This window comes from Rattus norvegicus, chromosome 3 (genome assembly GCF_021556685.1).
Source record: "Rattus norvegicus strain SHRSP/BbbUtx chromosome 3, alternate assembly SHRSP_T2T, whole genome shotgun sequence".
Taxonomy (NCBI): domain Eukaryota; kingdom Metazoa; phylum Chordata; class Mammalia; order Rodentia; family Muridae; genus Rattus; species Rattus norvegicus.
Window position 1 is genome coordinate 134,059,999 of NC_141536.1, and position 27,747 is coordinate 134,087,745.

Here is a 27,747-nt window from a genome sequence, read left to right on the forward strand (position 1 = left end):
TAGACCTAACCACACAACAGGTTGGAGACTAGATAGTGTAAGTTAAACAGTAGCGGGAGACTGTCTCAGCTAAAGGCCTAGGCTTTTAACTATATTAATAACCTCCATGTCATCATTTATACCACTGGTGGCCCGCAGAAGGTCCCACTATGTAGGACTTGATGATTTTCTGAGGTAAAAGAGTTGGAACATGCTGAAATCAGGAGTATTCTTTGTCCCAGTCTCCTGCATGAATGTCTTTTTCCTATAATCCCAAATCTAAGTGCCTGAGTTTTTCAATATAGTTTTTCAAATAGTCATTGGAAATTTGGTGAATTTTTCAGTATTCATGATGATAACTTCCCCTCCTCAAAATGAAGATGTCAGTCAAAAGTGGTTAATTACCGTTCTGTTAAATTTGAGCCTATTGATTTTCGGTGGTAAAAGCACTCTCTATAAATTAGTTTGAAGGAGGTTTTCTTTTTATTATACTTATTTATTTAGTGCATGTGGCAGTGGCTTGCACATGCTATGGCACAAATATAGAGATGGACGGACAACTTGTAGGAATCAGGTCTTTTCTTCCATCATGTGGGTCCTGGGGGTGAACTCAGGTCACCAGGTTTGGCTGCAAGCTCCTTTACCTGCTGAGCCTGCTGTGCTGATTTTTTATGCTTTTAATTTTAAAAAATAGTTTTATCAAGATATAGTTCATATGCTATTCGTCTCTGTTTAGAGTATACAGTTCAATGGATTTGAGTATATTGCACCATTAATTTTAAGTCCTATAATAAATATATAATGTGAAATTTGCCATTGTAAAATACACAATTTAATAACACTAATTACATTCATGGTGTATAGTTAAAATTGATACTCTGAACAATTCTTGTAAGTATAGTCATTCTTGTCCCTTTTATGTCTACCCATTCCAGTTCGTATATGGTTTTGAGGTTCATCCATGTTATGTATCAAAATCTCATTTCTTTTTATGATTGAATAATATTTCTATATATGGACATACCACAAATAATTTGTGTATTTAACTCTTAAGATACTTGGGTTGGTAATCAAGTGTTTTGAGAGCCTGGAGAGATGGCTCAGTACTTAAGAACATATAACTTGTAGAGAACTTGAGTTCAGTTTCTAGTCCTTGTTTTAGGCAACTCACAACTTCCTATAACTCCAGCTACAGGATATCCAGTACCCTCTTCTGACCTCTGTAGGCACAAACCCACACAGCAGGCACATACATACAGCTAAGTAGAAAAATAAAATAAAATCTTGCTGGCTATGGTGGTGCACAGCTTTAAATCCAACACTTTCTCGATAGAGCCTCTTTGAGTTAGAGGCTGTCCTGGTCTATGTAGTGAGTTCCAGGCCAGTAGGAGCTACATAGTGAAACCTTGTCTCACGATAAATAATAAACAAATGAATAAAATCTCTTTTTTAAGCCAAGTTTCCAGGCCCAGTCTCATAGATGCATTCAGATATTGAAAACTGGTCCATATAGTTTCTCCAGCATAAGTCTAATGAAGTAACTCTTCTTCCAAGGAAACATGCCAAGGGCAGGACAGAGAGCCCAGCATTTAAAGGTGCTTGCTCTACAAACCTGGTGATCAAAATTCAATCCTTGAAACCCACCTAAAGTTGGAAGGAAAGAATCAATTCCACAAAGTTCTCCTTTGACATGTATATGTACTCTGTGTCATGCCACCTTCAGACCATACATGTGTTCATGTGTGCATAAACACACACATATAAATAGTAAATAAATTAAAAAAAAACATATACTAAGTGAAACAGTAAAGTAATTGTTACAAAAAAGGGTGGTTTTGAATCTCCTCATTTTAAAGAATAGATACATTGAGTATAAGTGGATATATAGCCCCATGGTTTGAATCATCACTACCTTTGTTATTTTCCATTAACAGGTCCATGGTCACATGGGGACCACAGGAGTGACGTGGCCTCATGTCTCTCATCATTTGGAAGGTCACTAGTGGTGACATGGCCCTAAGGCAGCATGGAGGAAAGCCCTATTTCCCCAGTGCTTGCTTTGGCTTTCTTCTGTGCTTTTGGCTAGAATCTGGCCTCCTTGTTAGGCAAATGCTCTGCTACAGAGTTGCCCTCAGCCCTTCATGGGTGCTGTGCAGGAGTCTTGCATCACATTTGCTCACATTGCATTGGATAAAGAGTCACATAACCCAGTCCTTCTCTTAGCCTTTCAAAGTTGCATTGCAAAGGCATGTGCACATGGGATGGGAAATGTATGGTTTTCTTTTTCAGTCTATTCTAGTACTTCAGAGCAAACTCAGATGAAGAAAAGCTCTGAGGATCCAGAGAGTCAGGAAAACTTTTGTGGGAGACTCAGTGAAGCTTCTTGAAGTCTAAATAGGCTTTAAAGTAGGAGGGAAAGGGCAGGTATATAGACACAAAGGACACCAAGGGTATGGGCTTAGTCCTACCCCTTATCCCCTGTGAGAATTCACTGAGGAGGGATTCTGGAAGTTAAGGGTTCCAGCATCTACAGGGCAAGTGCTAATGGACCTTGAATAATGAATTTGGAGTTCAATTTCTGTGTCACATGGGATGTTTGAAGATTATTTTAAGAGGACAGTGTGAGGGGTGGCCTACTTTACGAGGATTAAACAGCAATGACTTCTCAGGATTAATTCTCTACGTGGTAGGCAGAATTCTAAGATGGCTCCAAGTTTCCTGCCCCCTGCTGTACATCACCTGCATAATCCCCCAGCCTCGAATGTCAGAGAGTTTGGTAGATTTCATTCCTGACTGTTCTATATTCTGTGACAGATAAAGGGTTCTGCAGATTTTCTGAAGGTCCTGAATCAATTGGCTTTGGGCTAATCATGGTTATTCTTTCGGGTGGGCCTGACCTAATCAGATGAGATCTTTTAAAAAGACTGGATTGTGAGTAGATGAGATAGACTCAAGGAAGCAAAATGCCATCTTGTGGCAGGGAATAGTTTTTATACCCTCCAGGCATAGAACATTTCAGTTCTCCAGAGGTAAGAAAAGGACTCATGGATTTGGATCTTAGGTGAGATTGCACCCCAGCAGACACCTTAATTTCAGGCCGGTGAGACTTGAGCAAAGGGCCTCAGTGACCCACATCACGATCCTGATCCATAGAAACTGTGAGCTCATAGATGGCATTAGAGGCCAGAGTTGTGGTGATTTGCTACACAGCAGTAGAAGGTGAATGTAAGAATTGAAGCAAACTTTATATCTCTGCAAGGATTGTGTGAGCAGAACATCAGTCCACAACGACAAGGGTGAGTTATATGTTTAGTTTTCAGTGTGAGAGCACATGGTGACAGTGTATATAGCTGATGGGAGCCCAGTAGCCAAGATAACCTGGTCTTTCCCTCACCTCTCACCCCCCATGTTCTGAGTGAATGAGTAGAGCATGGTAGGTAGAGACCAGAAAGTAGTTGTGCACATCTGGCAACAGCAGCTTTTCCTCCTGTTGTGCTTCTCTGCTTTGTCTCTGGGAGGTGCAGCATGTATTGAGCTTCTTTATCTTTTGTTCTTCTTACAAACACATATTTCCACATCGTGGCGGTATGCAGAATGGGTTAGAATACTTTCACTGTGCAGAATCCCCTGTGCTCCATCTATACAGCTCTCTTCTCCTCCTTGAACTGTTGGCAACACTATCCAATCTTAAATATTGAATTTTTAAATTTTTTTTGAGATTATAATGTAATTATATTCTTCCCTTCTTTCTTCCTTTCCTGAACCTCCCATGTACCTCTACCTCTCCCCTTCTCTCTTTCAAATTCATGGTCTCTTTTTATTTGTGTGTGTGTGTGTGTGTGTGTGTGTGTGTGTGTGTGTGTGTGTGTGTGTGTTGTATTCCTAAACATATAAATACAGCCTACTCAGTCTGTATAATACTAGTTCTATCCATGTTTCCTGGGATGGCCATTTGGTGTTGAATAATCAGTTGATCTGGTCTTCCTTGGGGAACACTGTTTCTCTCACTTTCAGGTTCCTTAGTTGCCTGTAGTTCCTGGTCTAAGGATAAGGCTTTGTGGGCTTTTCCCTGTCTACTTTGGCATATCTATTATTGTTCTTGTTCAGGTCATATTTCGACAGCCATGTTGATGAGACTTTATGGGTATAGCTTGTGACATAACTAAGAGACACCATCTCATAGCAAACTCTAGCCCTTAAAGTCTTCCTGCCCTACCTTTGAGTGTGAGGTGCAGTTACTGTGCTATAGATATAGCCATCACACCTGCCTCCACAGTTGTTGAATTCTGACTTCATTTTTCTTATTGTTGAATTTTAATTAACGTTCTGATTGGTGTGGTCTTCAACCATTGTTCTTACTAGGGGCTTTGGCTATTTAGTGTACCAGAGGCAAAAGAATATGGCAGGCAGCCTTTCATACTGGATTGTTTTGCGCAGCATTCATCCTAGGTTTCTTGTCATTCCGTGGCTTGCTAGCTTATTTTCTTTCTAACAATGAATTATATTCTAGTATATGGATATGTCACAATTTATGTATCCATTTACCTATTACTGGACACCTTAGTAGCTTACAGGTTTTATCAGTTATAAAGAAAACTACTGTTCAGGGTTTTTTCCCCATAGACATACATACTTTCAACTTAACTGGGTAATCAAGAGAGCAACTGCTGGGCTGTTAAGCCCAGCCAAGTCTCAGTTTAGCTTTAAAAGAAACTTCCAAATTACTGTACCAGTTTACATTATCACCATCAGTGAATGAGAATTCTGATTGCTCCAGTTCATATCAGCATTTGCATTTGGTTTTCTTGTGTTTTGTTTTGTTGGTTCTGTTTTAAATTTTAGTTATTAAGTGGATATGTAGTATCTCATTAGTTTGCAGTTTATTAATGTAAAGTGATATTGGTATTCTTTTCATACACTTATTTTATACCTATGTATCTTTAATGAATCTATATAGATCTCTTAACATTTAATTTTTTAAATTTATAAAACATTTTATGTGTATGGGTGCTCTGCCTATATGTGTGTCTCTGTATTATGTGCATATTAATCCACACAGAGGCTAGAAGAGGGCATTGGATCCTCTGTAACCGGACTTACAGATGATGTTGAGCCACCATGTGACCACTGAGACTTGAACCTGGGTCCTCTGGAAGAGCAGCAACTGCCCTTAACTACCGAGCCAACTCTTCAGCCTTCTCCATTTTTAATTCTGTTAATTTTTCTTATTGTTGAATTTTAATTAAGATTTCTCTATTTTGGGGTTGGGGATTTAGCTCAGTGGTAGAGCGCTTGCTAGGCCCTGGGTTCGGTCCCCAGCTCCGAAAAAAAGAAAAAGAAAAAAAAAAGATTTCTCTATTTTGAGTACTAGCTTTATATTTTAAGTTCTAGTTCTTTATTAAATGGGAATATGTCTTTTCTTGGGTTTTGTTTTTGTCATTGTTGTTTGTTTGTTTGTTTGTTTTTTATTTTTAGTTTCCAGGTAGAGATTACAGATACTTGGTAAAATTCATTCTCTAACTGTTCACTAGCATTCACCAATGAAACAATTTGGAAGGTTAAACATTGACTCAGCTTATTCAGTGGCTGTAGGCCTATTTAAGTGATGTATTTCTTCTTGTGTGTGATAGATTCTATCTTTAAGTCATCTGTCCATTTCCTCTAATTATTGGATTGGTAGACATATGCTTGTTCATATTCTGTTCTTTTATTCTCCTTTTGATATTTGTAACATCAGTAATGAAGACCTGTCATTTATGAATTTTGTGACTTCTGATATTTGTTCCCTATCCTCTGCTAGTCTGATATAAATAAATATTTGTCTGCCCCACCCCCATACACACACCAGTTCTTTCGCTGAAACTCTTAACTACCAACATATGGAATAAGGCCTGTGAGAAGGTCCCAAAGGTTGTCTGAGGTCATAAAGGTGGCACCTTAATCTCAGAGGGCTAGTGCCTATACAGAGCTCTCCTCTGCACATGAGGATACATAGAAGGTGCCCAGCTGTAGGCCTTCTCAGGAACTGAATTGGTCACCCTGATCTTGGACTTCCCACCCCAAAACTATGAAAAATACAACTGAGTTATACCCACCAAGTCTGTAGTATCTCTCATATTTGGTGTAAAATCATACTTCTTAATCATAATAATTATTTTATTATTTTAATTTGTCAAGGCATGTGATGTTCTTGGGATGGTCTCAGTATGTGCTCTGTGTGAGTTTAAGACTAGATTGTGGTGGCATTGGACGTAGTAGTCCACACGCTTCAGTTATATGTCACTGCTGCTGCTGTTTCGTTTGCCCCACTTCATGATTGACTGTGCACTGGGGCAGTCAGCTACTGATAGAGGTAGGTTCAAGTCTTAAACTGTAATTGTGGTTTTAGCTCTCTAAGATTCTGCCAGTTTTAATCTATGAATTCTGATTTCATTAAGCATGTAGAGATTTCTATGTGTAGAATTTTTGGGCGTTTATTTTGGCATCCCATGATTGTTCCAGATTCTGTTTTGAGGTGTGCTAGTTATTTTGGGCCTCTTAGCCATTTTTACTTTAGGTATTTTCTCTGTTGCTCTTCTAGTTTGCTCTCCTCCTGCTATCTCTACAGTGGGCATGCATATCCTTTGTGCTAGTTTCGCACAAACTACATATCGTTCTTGTATATCGTTCCTCCTTTTCCTTCTTTCTCTTTACATATCAATTCTGGGATATTTTGACATTATCCTCAAGTTCACTGAATCTCATGCTTTTGCTCCCGGACTTCTCCATTTTGCCCATGTTGACTCCAAGCTCCAGTGCTCAAGGAAGAAAGAAGCAGTAACCTTTGTCTTGACATTTCACTTGGCCACTGATTGCTTTCTCTCTCTCTCTCTCTCTCTCTCTCTCTCTCTCTCTCTCTCTCTCTCTCTCTCTCTCTCTCTCTCTCTTTCTCATTATTTTTGTAATGCTAGGAATTAACCGAGACCTTGTGCACTCTGGGCAAACTACCACTGAGCAACATCCTTAACCTCTTGGACTTCTTTTTCTTTTTAAAAAACATGTTAAAATTTTTATTCTCCCACTACCACCCCGTGTGTGTGTGTGTGTGTGTGTGTGTGTGTGTGTGTGTGTGTGTGTGTGTGTGTGTGTGTGCAGGTGCGCGCACAGTTGTGTGTACCAGTGCCACTTTTGGGTGTCAGTTTTCCTCCCCATCATGAGGTCTGGCAATCCGCTTTGTTTGAACTCAGGCAATCCACTTTGTGCAGTGGGCACTTTTACCTGCTAAACCAGCTTGCTGCTCCTCTCCTCCACTGTTTTTTTAAATTTTCTTCTTTCTACTAGTAAGCTCAGCACACTTTTTTAAGGCAGAGTTGGGGTTTATCATAAAGATTTTGATATAAAGATTTAAGCCTGAGCGTGTATACAGAGGTGCTCAGGGATAGGATAAGATACATGCAAGACTCAAGTGCATCACAGACCCCCTGCATTGAGTTTGCCTCTTAGCGTTTTTGTTGTGAAATTATGTAGATGAGGAGGACACGGTGGCCCTTCCTTGTAAGTACTTGGGAGGCTAAAACAGACAGACTGAGCCAGCCTAGGATAATAATGAGGTAGATGGTTACCTAGGCTACACAGTCATACTATGTCTCCAAAAGTAACAACAGTAGCAAAACCTAAACAATTATGAGGAAGATAAAATTATTCTTTCTATGCCTATGTATTAAAGTTAAATTATTCTCTCTTCTAGTTACACTGTCATAATTAAAAATTTAGTTTCTTTACGTTTTTACTTTAAAACTTCCTGATCGTTTGCTGAGCCCAATGCTCTATGGGGTTTTGTGACTGTTCATTCTGATTCGTCAGTGTTCCTTTGAATCTAGTTGGGTTTATGTCTTCTTTAGACGAGTAAAGCATGATGGGATAGCTGCTGCATGACCTATAACAGCCATGTTAAAACAGGCAGCTAAGTTATAATGGACCGTGCACCTTTCTACCATGTTTGCCAGAACACTCAGTTTTGAGCCATGATCCAGTCTACTAGAAATCTGACTTCTGAGGCTGCTGTCTGTGCTAAAGGAATGATGTTTAGATGTGCTGTATCCTCCCATTTCGGCTGTTCCCTCCCACCAAAGTGCCAGATACAAAGAAGTCTTCTAGGACTTGGTTAACAGGTCACTCAACAATGTCATCAAATCATCTCTCCTGATAATGTAACACAGAAGGTCATTCTGCCACGCTCTGCCTGGTTCCTAACTTAAAAAACTGTAAGATACAATGAGTTGTAGTTTTAACCTCCAGAGTTTTGGGTGCAGCTGGTTATGAACCTGTGAGTAACTGAGAAAGCACTATGTTAATTGCACAGTAAGCATGAGCTTCTGATATGTACCAGGATTGATTGTTTTACCCCTGTGGTAATATTGATCATGCATGTGTAGAAGTGGGAAGGAAAAAATATAAACGAATGAACATTCTGCTAAAAGTATTATGAAAAAGAATAATGATGTTGAGTAGCTAGAAAAGGCATGGGCACCTTTAATAGAAGATAGGAAGAGAAAGGCCTTCTGTAAGGTGGAATTTGATTAGAGACCTGAAGTATATAGGAAAGCCATATTACTTGTGTTCATTTAGTCTGCTCTGTGCTTGACCATTTTATTTTTGCCCTGTTGTATTTTTTGCTGTATTTATAATTTCTCTTTCCAAATATATCTGAGAAAGGGAAGGAAGAACAAGAGCAGGAGACAGAACCATCATGGTCTTATTGGACATGTGCAAAATTTTGGATTGTACTTCAGTGACAATAAAGGACCACTGTTGCAGAACCCAAATAACTATGCAAATCGCCCCGCTGTCCTGTGTTCCCCAATGAAAGACACAGACAGCAGACAGACAGACAGAGACACAGAGAAAGAGGGAGGGAGGGAGGGAGGGAGGGAGGGAGGGAGGGAGAGAGAGAGAGAGAGAGAGAGAGAGGTTTTAAAGAGCTCAAGGCTGCATCACTTCCAAACTTCATGTGGCTAACACTCTCCCTCGGATATGTCTGAGTTGTTACTTCACTAAAACCTATATTCCATCCTAGCTGCCCAGACCCAGACCTGCAGCCTCTCAGGCTCAGTTTCCGAGCTCCTATGTGCTTGCCATACTCTCTGTCTGGCATCTCTCACACATGGCCCCTATTCCTTTCCCAGTATGGAGACTCTTTCTCTCCCCATTCCTTCCTCAGTCCATTACCTGGGAATTCTAAAGTCCCACCTCTATCTCCCTGCCCAGCCATTGGCCACCGGACCAGCAACTTTATTTACCAATCAAAACCAACCGAGGGCAGGGTCCCTCAGTGTCTCATGTGCGAATTCTCAATTCTCGTGCAATTTGGGGGACTAAATTAATACAATACATGTAGCATTAGACCAAATCTAACACAGACCACTGTATTAGAAAGTAACTGAAGAACAGGGAACAAGCAGGGAGCCCTGTGGTCCAGGAAGAGACACTGATATCTTGGCCTAGGGTAGCAGTGGCACAATGGTGTTCTCTGCTTCCCCAGCACTGCGATTGCAGCTGCATATCATCACACCCAGCTCTTATTACCTGGGTGCTGGGGATAGGACCCAAGTCCTCAGGCTTGTCACACAATTTACTTATTGAGTCATTCCCCAGCTTCCTCACCCCATTGCTTGATTTTTGTATGTTGGTTAATCCTTGCATAAATTCCACTGAATACTGGTGTATGATCTTTCTGATGTGTTATTGACAGTGTGCTTAACAGTTGGGAGGAGGTTTTGGTTTGCTTTAGTTTTGGGGTGTTGTGTTTGTTTTTGTTTTTGATGTATTGAGGTAAAGTTTCTCAATATAGTCTAGGCTAGCTTGGAACTCCTTAGTAGACCAGGCTTGCCTTGAAGTTGTAAGATTCACTTGCCTCTCTCTCTGCTTCCTGAGTGCTGGCATTAATGACCTGCAACGCTGCACCCGACTCTTGATAGTTTTGCACTTTTCCTTTTTGTTGTATCTTTGTCTGGCTTTGTCATCAGGGTAATGCTGGCTTAATAAAATGAATTTCTAACTTTCCATTTTATAAGAGTTTGAGAAGGAGTGATGTTAAAATATTTTGCAAAAACTACCGGTGAGGCATCAGGCCCTGAGCTCACTTTTTAGTGGGAAACTGGGAGTACTGATACAGTCTCCTCACTGGATACATCTAGCAAGACTTTATGTCTTTCACAATTTGATCTTGTTGGGTTGTCACACCCCCTCCTTTATTACTAATTTTTGAGACTGTTTTCAATGTGGTATCATTGTTTTATTTAAAATATTTTAATAAAGTTAACATCTAAAGTGTTAATAATACCTTCTGTTCATGAGTGTAGAGAGGATCTCACTGTATATCACAGACTAGAGTTGAACTTCCACAGTATCCTTTCTTAGCTGCCTGAGTACTGGGTTTACAGGGATATACCACCATCTGATTTTCAATTTTTTTTGTGTTATATATGTCTTTATTTATGTATATTTGTATCCTAAAAATATGGATACAACTTGAGTCCATTTTATTTTTTTTTGTTGTTGTTGGAGGTAATTTTTTTTAAATTAACTTGAGTATTTCTTATATACATTTCGAGTGTTATTCCCTTTCCCGGTTTCTGGGCAAACATCCCCCTCCCCCCTCCCCTTCCTTATGGGTGTTCCCCTCCCCACCCTCCCCACATTGCCGCCCTCCCCCCAACAGTCTAGTTCACTGGGGGTTCAGTCTTAGCAGGACCCAGGGCTTCCCCTTCCACTGGTGATCTTACTAGGATATTCATTGCTACCTATGAGGTCAGAGTCCAGGGTCAGTCCATGTATAGTCTTTAGGTAATGGCTTAGTCCCTGGAAGCTCTGGTTGCTTGGCATTGTTGTACATATGGGGTCTCGAGCCCCTTCAAGCTCTTCCAGTTCTTTCTCTGATTCCTTCAAGGGGGGTCCTATTCTCAGTTCAGTGGTTTGCTGCTGGCATTCGCCTCTGTATTTGCTGTATTCTGGCTGTGTCTCTCAGGAGAGATCTACATCCGGCTCCTGTCGGCCTGCACTTCTTTGCTTCATCCATCTTGTCTAATTGGGTGGCTGTATATGTATGGGCCACATGTGGGGCAGGCTCTGAATGGGTGTTCCTTCAGTCTCTGTTTTAATCTTTGCCTCTCTATTCCCTGCCAAGGGTATTCTTGTTCCCCTTTTAAAGAAGGAGTGAAGCATTCACATTTTGATCATCCGTCTTGAGTTTCATTTGTTCTAGGCATCTAGGGTAATTCAAGCATTTGGGCTAATAGCCACTTATCAATGAGTGTATACTATGTATGTCTTTCTGTGATTGGGTTAGCTCATTCAGGATGATATTTTCCAGTTCCAACCATTTGCCTACGAATTTCATAAAGTCATTGTTTTTGATAGCTGAGTAATATTCCATTGTGTAGATGTACCACATTTTCTGTATCCATTCCTCTGTTGAAGGGCATCTGGGTTCTTTCCAGCTTCTGGCTATTATAAATAAGGCTGCGATGAACATAGTGGAGCACGTGTCTTTTTTATATGTTTGGGCATCTTTTGGGTATATGCCCAAGAGAGGTATAGGTGGATCCTCAGGCAGTTCAATGTCCAATTTTCTGAGGAACCTCCAGACTGATTTCCAGAATGGTTGTACCAGTCTGCAAACCCACCAACAATGGAGTAGTGTTCCTCTTTCTCCGCATCCTCGCCAGCATCTGCTGTCACCTGAGTTTTTGATCTTAGCCATTCTCACTGGTGTGAGATGAAATCTCAGGGTTGTCTTGATTTGCATTTCCCTTATGACTAAAGATGTTGAACATTTCTTTAGCTGTTTCTCAGCCATTCGGCATTCCTCAGCTGTGAATTCTTTGTTTAGCTCTGAACCCCATTTTTTAATAGGGTTATTTGTCTCCCTGCGGTCTAACTTCTTGAGTTCTTTGTATATTTTGGATATAAGGCCTCTATCTGTTGTAGGATTGGTAAAGATCTTTTCCCAATCTGTTGGTTGCCGTTTTGTCCTAACCACAGTGTCCTTTGCCTTACAGAAGCTTTGCAGTTTTATGAAATCCCATTTGTCGATTCTTGATCTTAGAGCATAAGCCATTGGTGTTTTGTTCAGGAAATTTTTTCCAGTGCCCATGTGTTCCAGATGCTTCCCTAGTTTTTCTTCTATTAGTTTGAGTGTGTCTGGTTTGATGTGGAGGTCCTTGATCCACTTGGACTTAAGCTTTGTACAGGGTGATAAGCATGGATCGATCTGCATTCTTCGACATGTTGCCCTCCAGTTGAACCAGCACCATTTGCTGAAAATGCTATCTTTTTTCCATTGGATGGTTTTGGCTCCTTTGTCAAAAATCAAGTGCCCATAGGTGTGTGGGTTCATTTCTGGGTCTTCAATTCTATTCCATTGGTCTATCTATCTGTCTCTGTACCAATACCATGCAGTTTTTATCACTATTGCTCTGTAATACTGCTTGAGTTCAGGGATAGTGATTCCCCCTGAAGTCCTTTTATTGTTGAGGATAGTTTTAGCTATCCTGGGTTTTTTGTTATTCCAGATGAATTTGCAAATTGTTCTGTCTAACTCTTTGAAGAATTGGATTGGTATTTTGATGGGAATTGCAGTGAATCTGTAGATCGCTTTTGGTAAAATGGCCATTTTTACTATATTAATCCTGCCAATCCATGAGCATGGGAGATCTTTCCATCTTCTGAGGTCTTCTTCAATTTCCTTCTTCAGTGTCTTGAAGTTCTTATTGTACAAATCTTTTACTTGCTTGGTTAAAGTCACACCGAGGTACTTTATATTATTTGGGTCTATTATGAAGGGTGTCGTTTCCCTAATTTCTTTCTCGGCTTGTTTCTCTTTTGTGTAGAGGAAGGCTACTGATTTATTTGAGTTAATTTTATACCCAGCCACTTTGCTGAAGTTGTTTATCAGCTTTAGTAGTTCTCTGGTGGAACTTTTGGGATCACTTAAATATACTATCATATCATGTGCAAATAGTGATATTTTGACTTCTTCTTTTCCGATCTGTATCCCCTTGACCTCCTTTTGTTGTCTGATTGCTCTGGCTAGAACTTCAAGAACTATATTGAATAAGTAGGGAGAGAGTGGGCAGCCTTGTCTAGTCCCTGATTTTAGTGGGATTGCTTCAAGTTTCTCTCCATTTAGTTTAATGTTAGCAACTGGTTTGCTGTATATGGCTTTTACTATGTTTAGGTATGGGCCTTGAATTCCTATTCTTTCCAGGACTTTTATCATGAAGGGGTGTTGAATTTTGTCAAATGCTTTCTCAGCATCTAATGAAATGATCATGTGGTTTTGTTCTTTCAGTTTGTTTATATAATGGATCACGTTGATGGTTTCCCATATACAAAACTATCCCTGCGTGCCTGGGATGAAGCCTACTTGATCATGGTGGATAATTGTTTTGATGTGCTCTTGGATTCGGTTTGCCAGAATTTTATTGAGTATTTTTGCGTCGATATTCATAAGGGAAATTGGTCTGAAGTTCTCTTTCTTTGTTGGGTCTTTGTGTGGTTTGGGTATAAGAGTAATTGTGGCTTCGTAGAAGGAATTCGGTAGTGCTCCATCTGTTTCAATTTTGTGGAATAGTTTGGATAATATTGGTACGAGGTCTTCTATGAAGTTCTGATAGAATTCTGCACTAAACCCATCTGGACCTGGGCTCTTTTTGGTTGGGAGACCTTTAATGACTGCTTCTATTTCCTTAGGTGTTATGGGGTTGTTTAACTGGTTTATCTGTTCCTGATTTAACTTCGGTACCTGGTATCTGTCTAGGAAATTGTCCATTTCCTGCAGATTTTCAAGTTTTGTTGAATATAGGCTTTCATAGTAAGATCTGATGATTTTTTTAATTTCCTCTGAATCTGTAGTTATGTCTCCCTTTCCATTTCTGATTTTGTTAATTTGGACACACACTCTGTGTCCTCTTGTTAGTCTGGCTAAGGGTTTATCTATCTTGTTGATTTTCTCAAAGAACCAACTTTTGGTTCTGTTGATTCTTTCTATGGTTCTTTTTGTTTCTACTTGGTTGATTTCAGCTCTGAGTTTGATTATTTCCTGCCTTCTACTCCTCCTGGGTGTATTTGCTTCTTTTTGTTCTAGAGCTTTTAGGTGTGCTGTCAAGCTGCTGACATATGCTCTTTCCTGTTTCTTTCTGCAGGCACTCAGCGCTATGAGTTTTCCTCTTAGCACAGCTTTCATTGTGTCCCATAAGTTTCGGTATGTTGTACCTTCATTTTCATTAAATTCTAAAAAGTTTTTAATTTCTTTCTTTATTTCTTCCTTGACCAGGTTATCATTGAGTAGAGCATTGTTCAATTTCCACGTTTATGTGGGCGTTCTTCCCTTATTGTTATTGAAGACCAGTTTTAGGCCGTGGTGGTCTGATAGCACACATGGGATTATTTCTATCTTTCTGTACCTGTTGAGGCCCATTTTTTGACCAATTATATGGTCAATTTTGGAGAAAGTACCATGAGGAGCTGAGAAGAAGGTATATCCTTTTGCTTTAGGATAGAATGTTCTATAAATATCTGTTAAGTCCATTTGGCTCATGACTTCTCTTAGTCTGTGTATGTCTCTGTTTAATTTCTGTTTCCATGATCTGTCCATTGATGAGAGTGGGGTGTTGAAATCTCCCACTATTATTGTGTGAGGTGCAATGTGTGTTTTGAGCTTTAGTAAGGTTTCTTTTACATATGTAGGTGCCCTTGTACTTGGGGCATAGATATTTAGGATTGAGAGTTCATCTTGGTGGATTTTTCCTTTGATGAATATGAAGTGTCCTTCCTTATCTTTTTTGATGACTTTTAGTTGAAAATTGATTTTATTTGATATTAGAATGGCTACTCCAGCTTGCTTCTTCAGACCATTTGCTTGGAAAGTTTTTTTCCAGCCTTTCACTCTGAGGTAGTGTCTGTCTTTGTCTCTGAGGTGTGTTTCCTGTAGGCAGCAGAATGCAGGGTCCTCGTTGCGTATCCAGTTTGTTAATCTATGTCTTTTTATTGGGGAGTTGAGGCCATTGATGTTGAGAGATATTAAGGAATAGTGATTATTGCTTCCTGTTATATTCATATTTGGATGTGAGGTTATGTTTGTGTGCTTTTCTTCTCTTTGTTTTGTTGCCAAGACGATTAGTTTCTTGCTTCTTCTAGGGTATAGCTTGCCTCCTTATGTTGGGCTTTACCATTTATTATCCTTTGTAGTGCTGGATTTGTAGAAAGATATTGTGTAAATTTGGTTTTGTCATGGAATATCTTGGTTTCTCCATCTATGTTAATTGAGAGTTTTGCAGGATACAGTAAACTGGGCTGGCATTTGTGTTCTCTTAGGGTCTGTATGACATCAGTCCAGGATCTTCTGGCCTTCATAGTTTCTGGCGAAAAGTCTGGTGTGATTCTGATATGGTCTGCCTTTATATGTTACTTGACCTTTTTCCCTTACTGCTTTTAATATTCTTTCTTTATTTTGTGCGTTTGGGGTTTTGACTATTATGTGACAGGAGGCGTTTCTTTTCTGGTCCAATCTATTTGGAGTTCTGTAGGCTTCTTGTATGTTTATGGGCATCTCTTTCTTTAGGTTAGGGAAGTTTTCTTCTATGATTTTGTTGAAGATATTTACTGGTCCTTTGAGTTGCGAGTCTTCACTCTCTTCTATACCTATTATTTTTAGGTTTGATCTTCTCATTGAGTCCTGGATTTCCTGTATTTCATGTACCAGTAGCTTTTTCCATTTCACATTATCTTTGGCAGTTGTTTCGATGATTTCTATGGAATCTTCTGCTTCTGAGATTCTCTCTTCTATCTCTTGTATTCTGTTGGTGATGCTTGTATCTACAGTTCCTTGTCCTTCCTTTGGTTTTCTATATCCAGGTTGCCTCCCTTTGTGCTTTCTTTATTATTTCTATTTCCATTTTCAATTCCTTCCCCTGTTTGATTGTGTTTTCCTGTAATTCTTTCAGTGATTTTTATGTTTCCTCTCTAAGTACTTCTACTTGTTTACTTGTGTTTTCCTGCATTTCTCTAAGAGAGTTCTTTATGTCTTTCTTGAAGTCCTCCATCATCATGATGAAATGTGATTTTAAATCTAGATTTTGCTTTTCTGGTGTGTTTGGATATTCAAGTTTGCTTTGGTGGGAGAATTGGGCTCTGATGATGCCATGTAGTCTTGGTTTCTGTTGCTTGGGTTATTGCGCTTGCTCTCACTATCAGCTTGTCTCTGGTGTTACCTTGTTCTGCTATTTCTGACAGTGGTTAGACCGTCCTATAGGCCTGTGTGTCAGGAGTGCTGTAGACCTGTTTTCCTGTTTTCTTTCAGCTAGTTATGGGAACAGAGTGTTCTGCTTTCAGGCATGTAATTGTTTCTGTCTACTGGTCTTCAGCTGTTCCTGTGGGCCTGTGTCCTGAGTCCACCAGGCAGGTCACTTGGAGCAGAAAAGTTGGTCTTACCTCTGGTCTCAGGCCTGAAGTCGCTCCTCAGGGCTGGGTTTCAGCTCTCTGTGAGGGCAGCAACCAGAAGGGCCTGCCCCTACTTCTGGGTCCCTTTGCACAGGAGACCCTGATGGCGCTGGGTATTTTCCTCTAGAGTCAGAAATGTGGGCCGAGAGTAGTCCCCTCTGGTTTCCCAGGCGTGTCTGCCCCTCTGAAGGTCTAGCTCTCCCTCCCGATAGATATTTCTTTAAAATAAATCATGGCATATGTGTCAGTGGTTTGATTTTGGTAAAATATATATATCATACATACATACACACACTGCCTGCTAGTAAATGTTTTCCCAATTCATGTATTCAGTGATACTTTGAAAAAAAAAAGTGAATTTGAGTGTTCTGCATCTCAGTAATTGAAATCCACTGTTTTCCATACAATTGAATTTTCTTCCAATATTGGGTGTGCAGCCTTGATATTCTTTACTGGAAAGCTGGGATGTGCTGGTTAGAGTTGTTTCAGTAGCATCATCCCATGCTGAGACTGCATGTGAAATTGTTTTCTAACATTTTGAAAAATGAAAGCATTTGATTGACTAACCTGGTCCTATAAGGGCTCACAGATACTGAACCGCCAACCACAGAGCCTGCATGGGACTGAGCTGTAGGCCCTTGTACACCTGTAACAGTTGTATAGTTTGTTCTTCATGTGGGACACCTAACAGCAAGAGCAGGGGCTGTCTCTGACTCTGTTGCCTGTTTTGGGGACTCTTTCCCCTAACTGGGCTGCCTTGTCTAGTCTCAATAGGAAAAGATGTGCCTAGTCCTACTGCAACTGGATATGCCAAAGTGGATTGATATCCATGGGATGACTCCTGTTTTCTGAAGAGAAAGAGAGGAGGGATAGATTGGGGAGGAGGAGAGAGGAGGGAGGGAAGGAATAGGAGGAGAGAGGAGGGAGGGAAACAGTGGTCCAAATGTAAATTAATTCATTAATTAAACAATAAAAAAGAAAAACATTTGGGCTGTGCTCACTTTCCCTGAACTCTAATACTGAGTCAGGAGCAGTGTGTTCATCTGACTCGCAGACTCTACAGAGGAGAGCCAGTAGCTTCTGTTGTTTTCTTGGTACATTGGCCTGCTGCCATTTACAATTCATCCATCTTTTTATGTATGACGATGTGGTTTTTCCACTTGTTCCTTATCTCGTCTTTTTGTTGGTGGTGCCTTTCAGAGTATTTGAATCATTTGATTCAGTGCTTCCAGTTTAGCACAGTGCTGACTGACCCTTTGAAGGTTCAGCAGTAGCCCAGCGCACAGTCTTTGCAGCAGTCCTCTTTCGCGGCTACCGTACTCAGCAGAGGTGGCAAACGTGACAGTTACTGGTGGTGAGTCCTTTGGAGGGTACTTTCCCTGGCTGCTCTCACTTCCTTATCACCCTAAACGTGGGCCTAGGCAGAATGAGAACACTGGGAAGGGCTTGCCTCACTTCTCTCATCACCGCGCCCCCAGGAGAAGATGGGGCTCTATGCGGGACTCATTCTCATTCCTTAGAGTTAATTGGTTACATAAAGACCTACTTATCCTGGAAAAGTGATGTATTTCAAGGATGTGGGATTTTAGTTTTGTATCTTCATTTTGTTTTGTTTGAGATAGTGTCACTTATAACCAGACTGGCCTTAAACTCACCACCCTCCTACCTCAGTCTCTGAAATGGTGGGATTATGGGCATGTACCACTATGCCCATCTTCTTTAAGAGTTGTGGATGGGGCTGGAGAGATGGCTGAGCGGTTAAGACTGCTCTTCCAGGGATCCTGAGTTCAATTCCCGTTAACCACATGGTGGCTCACCACCATCTGTAATGAGATCTGATGCCCTCTTCTGGTGTGTCTGAAGACAATGACAGTGTACTCACATATATAAAATAAATAAATCTTTTACAAAAAGTTGTGACTGTTGCCGGAGACCTCAACAAGCCTCTCTGCAGTTCCCCTTTCCTACTGAGCATAACTTTCACTTCTGCTCTGAGCACCTGTCTTCCTTTCCACGTGCACACAAGTGTGTACAGACATCTAGTGTAACCAGACAGCGGAGCTGGTTGCTTTGCTTTTTGTATGAGTCACTAGGCCCCAACAAAGAAGATTCTACCTTGACCATATGAGGTGTCTTTTTCCCACAAAGACCTAGAGCAGTAGTTTTCAACCTGAGGGTCATGACCCCTTTGAGGGTTGAATGACCTTTTTAACAGGAGCCCCTGTAAAAAAAACTGGAAAACAGTTGTTTATAATATGAATCACACAGTAGTAAAATTACAATTATAAAGTAGCATCAAAAATAATGTTATGGTTGGGACGTTACCATAGCATGAAGAGCTGTATTAAAGAGTCACAGCCTTAGAAAGATTGAGAACCACTTCTCTTGGTGAGTTTACAGAACCACTTAAAATAATATCTAGTATATGCCTAAAGGTATTATGACTATAGTACTTTTAAGACTTTTCCAAAACAGGGTTCAATTATGTTGAATTTTGGAAAGGTATGAAGTTCTATAATTGTAAGACATTTACTCTGGACACTGTTTTTCATGAGATTCTAAAGCAAGGTACAATTAGCCTCTGCATGCACCAGAGATTCCGTCCCTTTCTCTTCCCTGGTTAAGCTCAACTAAAACCCTTATAATTAAACCCCTTTGCCAGTCAGTGCTGCTTTAAAAGAGACCCACGGAAGTAAGAATCCGCTTTCCCCATCTTCACTTGCAACCATCTGCAACTGGGGTTTTGTCAACCTGTATATTAAGTGTGGAATCCACAGTTATCAAAGAGAACGGCCTGAAAACACTTATCTGTTCCTTAAAAGACATCTACAGCTGTCACTAATGATTCTTGGCTACTAGAAACAGTGACAGGTTCAGGCTGCTTATCTCTGCTCAAGGGTGGAGGGAAACATCCATTATAAATTCTCCCAGGCCTTCCAGCTCCTCATTAAGAAACTTTGGGGGGAAAATGTGTTACAGAAGGGGCCTGGTTCTGAGGATGGGAGTGGAACAGAATGATGAGGTCTTTTGGGAGGCCAAAGGCGGGGAAGGCCAGAGTGTTACTTGTGCAGTTTCAGCAACAATGAAGGGGACCTTAGCACAGCCGGATGGCACCCTACAAAAGGTAGCCCATAATTCGAGCTGTCAGCTTAATCACAGTGCTTCCAGGTAAAGAGAAGGAGCCCTTGTTTCCTGGGTAAAGAGAAGCAGCGATGTTTGCTGACCCCTGCTCTTCAGCCTGCCGCAGACCGCCCTGCTCTGTTGGCCTTTGTGTTGCTGTCCCCTCCTTCTCTCCTTCTGGGCATTGTGCTCCCTTCAAGTGGCCCCCTGGAAGGGACCACCCAGGGGGCTGTACAATAAGGACGAGGTAGCTACCAAAACATAGGTTTTGTAAGACAGCCGGTCAAAAGAAAAATACTGTTTAACTATGTATGTGTTTGTCCTTTCTACAATCGTTTTTTGTGTAGCAAACAAAACCGGGTACACAAACTTCACAGTGGCTTCACATACAGCGGTTACAGCGGTCGGTCGGGTGCTGGGCTTGAGATAGTCACAACCAGTTTACTTCCCAGGGCACTGATTCTTGCTGTGGTTTTATTTACATTCTTGGATTTATAGCCAGGAAATTTGATATCAAAACAAGCAAGTTCCATTGGCTTCATTTAACTGTTTTATCTGTAGTCCTCAGAGCTGGTGGCAGGACCCTCCTCTCCAGTAAAATTTGTCTGTGATACTACTCAACAAAAGCCAGTAGCCTGGAATTCAATTCTCAATGGCCATTTACACCTCTGTAAAAGGATTAGCTCTAGGCAATTGTTCCACTGTTTAAATCTTAATTTGCATCCTTATGGAGGTAGCAGCTACAGACCTCTTGGCCCTGTTGTATCTGTGTACCTGTGGGTGGGAGGTCAGGAGACCTCTCCCTGACTACTGAAGGTGCTAAACAGCTTTGGGTGACAGTACGCCACACAGATTGGATTAGTGGCTCAGACTTGCTTTGGCTCCTTAGTTATATGTTGTAGCAGGTGGGCCCCTTGTGTATGAATACATTCTACTACAAGTATTTAAACCTAAGAACCTTCGTGGTCTTTAGAGGATTTTAAATTCTGTGAATTGTATCAGATTTCTTTGGGACTGAAACATACGAAAAAAGAGAACTTGAGGAGGGATTGGTAATTTTAAAAAGTATTCATTTCTGTCCAAACCATATAGTTTTAATTTAAAGTTATCCTTTGTTTAGCTTGCCTGTAGGCAGCAGATGAAATTGTCTTCTCACCATCACAAAGTAGTGAGTGGCTCTGTGAGTCTTGGCAGCCCAGCACCGACCTGCAGTGATTCAGAATACAGAAGGGCTGTAAAGGAAGCTAGGTCATGAGTATAAAGGGGAAGAAACGGTTATGATTTTGCTAGATTTAATTAAAGGTACTTGGTGGGGATGGAAATAGAAAACTTGGGATATTTTAATGGCGACTTTATCACCAATACCATGATTTCTCCATCATAAAACAATTACTCATTTATTCACAAAGCATGTAATTGTGCCCACAGGAGATCCCTCTGAAATCATTGAGGTGAAAAGAATTGCATGGATTGTTGATATTATAGTATAGACAGGAAATATAATTTATAAGGATCCTGCAGTCACCAGGTTCTCCATGTAACACAAGCCAGGCAGAAGGAAGGTAGACAGAGTTATTTACTAAGCACTAAGAGAACTGTGAGACATGTTGACATTCATTCATCACCAGCACTAGGTAAGCTGAGGCAGGGGCAGTACTAGTCCTGGCTGCTCTGGAGTTTAATGCATGAAGTGAAAGGCTATCTGAGAGCTTCAGGGTCTTTGGAAGAGACAGCAGTGTCTTGCTGCATTGAGTCTCAGAGAGTAGTCTTCCAGCGTTCCAGGAGAGCTGAGTCAGGCAAAGAACCTTTGGAGACTCCAAGGAACACCTACGATTAGATTAGTTTTTAAGTTTTTTAACTTTTAGAGCTGGTAAGACAATGACTAGATCTGTTCATTCAGCCTCACAAAGGCGAGAGATTATGTTTTAGGAGTGAAATAATTATAAGGTATAATATTTGCTCTTTTTACTTTTGTATATCTGTGCATGCATATAGGCCAAATAAAAGCAGAACATCCAGAAAAGAACCCATTTTTAATTTATACTTTAAAAGGACCTTCTATTATATGACTTTGTCCAGAAAATGTCTTTTCATTTAAAACCAAAGACAGAAAACATGGACATACAAACAGTTTCTCAACAAACCTTTGGTCTTTTTGTCTCTGTGAGACTGAATGTCGTTTAGTGCAGAAAAGCAAGCAGCCCACAGCCATTACAGAGAATACTCTAGCTCTCCACTCCTGACCTTTCCCTGTGCTTGTTGAGAACTGTGCTGCTTACTGGCCTTGTCCCTCTCACAGACACAGCTAAAGGGAAGAAACACTGATTTGGGTTCACAATTTTCAGTCCATCATGGTGGATTCGGTAGTTGCAGGAACGGGTGGCTGAGCTCCTCATGGTGTGGTGAACAGGAAGCAGAAAGGACAAGAAGGAAGGCCAGCTTTTAACTCTTAAGCCACACACCACCCTTTAGTGGCCTGTGTCCCCTAGCTAGATCCAAAAGCAGTACCACGCGTGGGGACATTTCACATTCAGAATGCAACAGGACTAAGACTCTGAAACCAAACCCTCAATTAAAAGCTTCCTTTATAAGAGTTGTATTGTTCATGGTGTCTCTTCACAGTAGAACAGTGACTAAGACACTTCCTTAAAATTTTATTTGAGGTCTGAACAAATACAATGTTTTATGATTATTTTGTCTTATTTAAAATATTATTTAAAACTTTAAACAAATAACATTATGTGATTGAACTCAACACTATGACTATTTGAGACTGCTTTTACCCATGGAAAATAAAACCACCAGGTCAAGCAAACTTCATAAGCAACTAAAACACAAAACTGAAGTCTTCCAAAAAATATCGTGTCCAGAAACATGAAGTCATAAGGTAGGGGTGAGGAGCTTTATTTCTGTAGCCCTTTGCTCAGGAATTTAATATATTCACTACTGAGTAATCCTCAGTTTACAGGACTGAAATTTAAAAAACTATCTTTTTTCTTTTCTATGATTAAAAAAGTTACTCCTTATTCATATGTTTGGAATAGCCTAAATTGGCATTGCTTTCTTTCCAGTTGTTTTCAGGGTTCTTTACTGTACCTCACAGCTCCAAATGTCTGTTCACCTGCCGGCTCAGGTACCATTGACTCTGGAATTGCCTACTGCTCTGAAACTGGGCTGCTTCTTGGGGACCCTCTTCTTCAGGGCAGGTATTCTTCTGGAATGAAGTGGCTACTTGATGAAGCCTTCCAAAAAGAGCCAGGATCCATATTCTGGCTGGGCAATAAATAAGAAGTTTTCTTATTTCTTAGGGCAATACGTCAGATTGGCCTGGGGTCTGGAAGGTATAAAGCAGTAGACCTCAGTGGTGAAGGACCCAACACAGGACTTGGGCCAGAGACCAAGAAACCCAGGCAGGCTATAAGCTTGGAACTTGGCTGCAACTGGATGTCCCGTATCACAGATGACAGTCAAGAATGGGCTTGAATCCAGTAGCTCACATATATTTCCTTTTCTCTAAAGACCTGCTTCAGAATTGGGGTGAACAAGTCTGCATGCTCCTCACCTTGTCGTAGCCAGTCTGCATTCTTTATCTTTGTGATATCAGACACACATTACATTAGTTCAACAATATGCCTAAACATACTACTGATTACCAACAGGCAGGTTAGCATATTGCTTTAATAAGTGGTTTTATAAATGATCATTTTCTTTCTGTATATGTGTTCTGGATATTCCCGACTCACAATGTGATTAGCTCCTTCAAAATAGAAACACTGTTTTGGCTTTAATATCTTCTCCCATGGTAGTTCAGAATCAGCTTCCCACCAAATAGACATTGTTTGAGGTAATAATTACCCAGCCTTCTGGGAGGCTTCTTGGTACAGTGACAGAGCTAATCTAAAGTAGTGGCCAAATCGATTCTCCCAGTGAGTAATACGTTTCATATCTTCCAGCTCTTACTAAAATTAAAGAAACTTTACTGCAGAGGAATCTGAATGGAAAATAATAGTCATTCTTTGCACTTAGGAGTAAAAGATGTAACCCACACTTGAGCCAGAAATTGTGATTTCTTAGCAGTGACAATTTAAATAAATGTTATAGGCTGTGGCGATCTAACTCTATAATGATTGACAATATAAAATTAGCCTGTTCTGCTGTTAAGATTATCAGTATTCCCATCAGTTATATGGAATGTGGAATGAGATTGCCCAGCTGTGGATTTGAACCTCATTAAAGTCATCAAAGAGTTAAAAGTTACTTCCTCCAGTGCATGTAAAACTGTCACAAATACACAAACAAGTTTTTCAAATTGCCTCATTTTACATCTTTGTGGAGAGACGTATAGTTGCTGCATTTTTTATGTCTAGATTATATTGCAGATATATTTCAATAAACCACAAAGAACCACCGGAGACTCTAGAAACAGGCAGTCTGTGCTTAAATAAACATCTCGGGCAGCACCTGTTTTATTTTATAGGCTCTGTAATCACAGTGACATTCTGAAGGAAGACCTTGAAGCTTGCAGAACAGCTGTCCTTCACAACTTCCCAGACTTGAAGCTAGGGCAACAGCAGTGAAGAGGAACAAGGTACTTGGCATGAAATGGCTGCTCTGGTGAGGCATCCATCTTGCCCGTGCTTCAAAATCAGAACGTTGACAGGTGGTGAAACTAGTCTACACTGCCGGTGCTGTAGCCATCAGTTTAGCCTTGATGGAGAGCCTCATGTACTCATCTATAAATGCATTTGTTTCTTATTCTTAGTGAACTCACATGCTCAGCACCACTTGTAGCAGTATTTCTAGATTGGGTTTGTCCATAAATATAAAAACATTTACTTTAGTGAGTAGGGGGGAGGAGGTATATTCTTTGACTGATGTACAGTCAGGTGAGCAACCCAGGATTTATCCACCATAGTTACCAATCAGGAGGTCCTCTGCAGGTCTGAGCACCATGTGGGTTCCCAGATTTCCATGCTCACTCTAGATTTAGACCCTTTAGTCCAAAACTGGTTCTCAAAATGTGGTTTCAGGACCAGCAACATCAACAGGAGCTGGGAACTTCTTTTTAAAAAGCACATTGTTCAGTCCTACCCTAGATGCAGTGACTTGGGAACTCTTGAGGGTAGGGCTAGCCATCTGGGCCTTAATGACTCTTATTATTTAAAGCCCTTCAGTTTAAGAACCGTAAACAAGGGTAAAGCTGGGATGAGAGAAAATGAGAGGGTTACTGGTTTCAAGAGTGGGTGCAACATGAGTCAAGATTCGTATATCTCCTTGCTGTGTCAAATCTGTTTCTAGTTATTTTTCAATAGCAATAGTAGAATGTTATGTCACACACCAATACAAAGACAACTTACATAAGGAAGGGTTCATCTCCAAAGGAATGGGAGTCATCATGGCAGAGAGCATGGCTACAGGTAATCACTGGAGCAGCAGTTAAGAGTTTACATCTAAATCTACAAACAGACGCTAGCAATGATGAAAATCTTCAACACCTCAAAGCCAGCCCCAAGTGACGTACCTCATCTAATAAGGCCACACCTCCTAATCCTTCCCAAATAGTTCCATTATCTGGGGACCAAGTACTCAAATCTGTAAGTCTCCAGAGACCATTCTCATTCAGACCACCACAGTTGGATGCTATGAGCTAAGAAACAGAACAGTTTTGTATCTGTTCAGCTTCCATATAACGCTGTCTTCTCTATCTTTCAGGGGCCACTTAGGCTATTTTATGTGCTGTAAACAGGGAAGAGAAGTACATTTTTTTAAGAGTAGAATTCACCTTAAATCTAGAAACATGATTCCATTGTGGGTTAGGTAGAAGTCAGGATGATTGTCTTTGGAGAGATCTTGACAGAGAAAACTTCAGTGGATTAGGTGGCTCCAATTTACAATACTTGTACATTTCCATTTATGATCTCTGAACTGGGAGAGACCAGAAGTGACCTTCCTGGTCAGTAACTTTTCATCTTCTATCACGTTTTTTATCATGCAGAATAAAACCTTCTGCCTTAAAATCCTGCTTCACAAGGTGATGAAAGAAGCTGACTTGAGAGGCATCTTTCTGAGCTTTGTGGGTTGATTTGTTTGGTGATTACAGGTTATAAAGCTCTCTAACCAATCTTACGGCTTTTTACCACTGTCTTTTATATCTCTTTATATATGATTTGGCATAACCCATAGTTGTGATATGGAAAGTGCATTTGCTTTATAATAAATGATGCATCGTGTAACTCTTAAACCTGAGAATATGGTGATAAGATAGGTCTACATTGACTAAACTAGGATCGTTCATCCATAGTAGGGCACTGATTTCCATTATAACTGATTGCATATGGCTTTCAAGCTACACGTATGCATACATCAGCCTTCCGTAAGATGTGATTCTTTATGACCGACATAAATTGTAAAAATTAATAGTCTTCAAGACTTTTCTTTACTGTGATCATTTTTTTAAAGACAGATGAAGTCAGAAATGTCTGCTGTCAACATTATGCTCTATTCCAGTGTATGTTGTCACCAGAGGAGCTGTTTATAAAACACTGGTGATCTCTGGCTTACTCTCTAGCCCTGGGAGAAAATGTTTGTGTCCTGTGATTGACAAGCAATCAGATTTTGGAATACAAATTCTTTCTGGTAAATTTGAATCACTGGACTCTCCTCTGCCTTCTTTGCAACAACTTTGCTGCACCCCTTTGTACCCAGGAGTTGTAGCAGAGAACCTCCCTAAATAAAATGTTCCTGTCATCCTCCCAGGGCCCAAGAAATCAGCAAGCCAGCTTGATGAACCATTCCAGAGATACAGACTTGTAGAGAATGATTTACTCTGCTTGTCTAATAGGCAGTGACTCAAATGGCATAGAATTATAAGGCAGGAAAGGCAAAAAGGCTTAGCAGGTTATAAAATCCTTAAAGCCTTTGAATAGATGAATGTTGGTATGACTGTGGCCCTGCCTGGCTCCTGGCAAAACATAGCACTCATAAATGTCTTTTTAATCTTACCCATAAAGTAGGACACCTACCCTAGAACATACTCCAGAAGAAAATGTGAGGATTTTGAATTCCTACTCACATAAAGAAGCAAATTAATAATAAGAAGGAAAAAGATAAAACTATTGCTTTCATCATTATTGGTTTAAGCTAAGCCAAGGATTAATTTTGGGTTATGCCAAGAGCTTCATATACAAAGCTTATTACTATTACTAGGTAGAGGGCCAAATTCTTATTTTAGACAATTATGAATTAATATGATTCACATCATTTGGATATTGAATTATTTAAATTTGCCAGGTTTTTTTTTAAATAAAAACCTTTTGTAAAATGATCCTCATTTGCTGTTGTTTTTCCAGGTGCAGCTAATTCTCTCCTTTAGTATCTACTTTCAAATATAATTATTCTCTTAAGCTCATGGAGTCATCCATATTATTTGCAAAGAATACAAAATTTTCTTTGTTTTATTCTACTTAAATTCAAAATAAAACTCAGGACAATTATTACTATGTCTGCACTTAAAACATTGGTCAAATCATCAATATATAATAAGTCAGTTATAGTTAAGGAAAAACTGATACATTTGTTTGGATTATAATTAGAAAAGTATATAAAACTTAAATATGATGTCAAACTTAAATTTTTGCATTATAAAATAAAATTCCTTTCATTTTTTGTACCACTTTGTAAGTTTTCACACTTAGTGTATTTATGTAGACATGGGAAAGACTCCATTCAAGGACAGTTGTAAACTCCTTGGCCCAGGTGTCCTGAAACAAATCTGCAGGAAAACTTGATGTTAGCTTAGCTTTTCTGAAGTCACAAAACTCAGAGGCTCCAAGTTGGAACTGCACTGTGCTCCACATACTGGAAATCTGGTCTGAACCATCAGCCAACAAACTACAGGGAAACTCACGAGGTCTCTAGAAGAAGGACAAGCAATCCTGGGTTTGAGATCCAGGCTTAAAAGTGCTAGGATCTCAGGAAGGTCAGCAGAAGACTTGCTGACAACCTTTCCGACACCTAGAGATGGAAAGACACCTCTAGTTATGGCACCCTCTTCCCAGCCCATACACCCTATGATTTCAGGGCCAACAACACAAAGAACAGCTCAGGAAGTGTTCTGATCCAAATAGTCACAAAAAGAAAAGCAAGGTTGCTATAGATAGTCATGTCTGC

At 40.2% G+C, this 27,747-nt stretch overlaps 1 protein-coding gene across 9 annotated transcripts in view; it reads left to right on the forward strand.

The window, feature by feature from the left end:
- Kiz (kizuna centrosomal protein) overlaps positions 1-27,747 on the forward strand; it is a 108,185-nt gene that overhangs the window by 44,445 nt on the left and 35,993 nt on the right. For 3 of the 9 annotated variants that reach the window (XR_015682994.1, XR_015682993.1, XR_015682995.1), the window contains exon 7: positions 24,056-24,166. The gene's annotated coding sequence lies outside the window, so the exon portion shown is untranslated. 9 annotated transcript variants of the gene reach the window in all.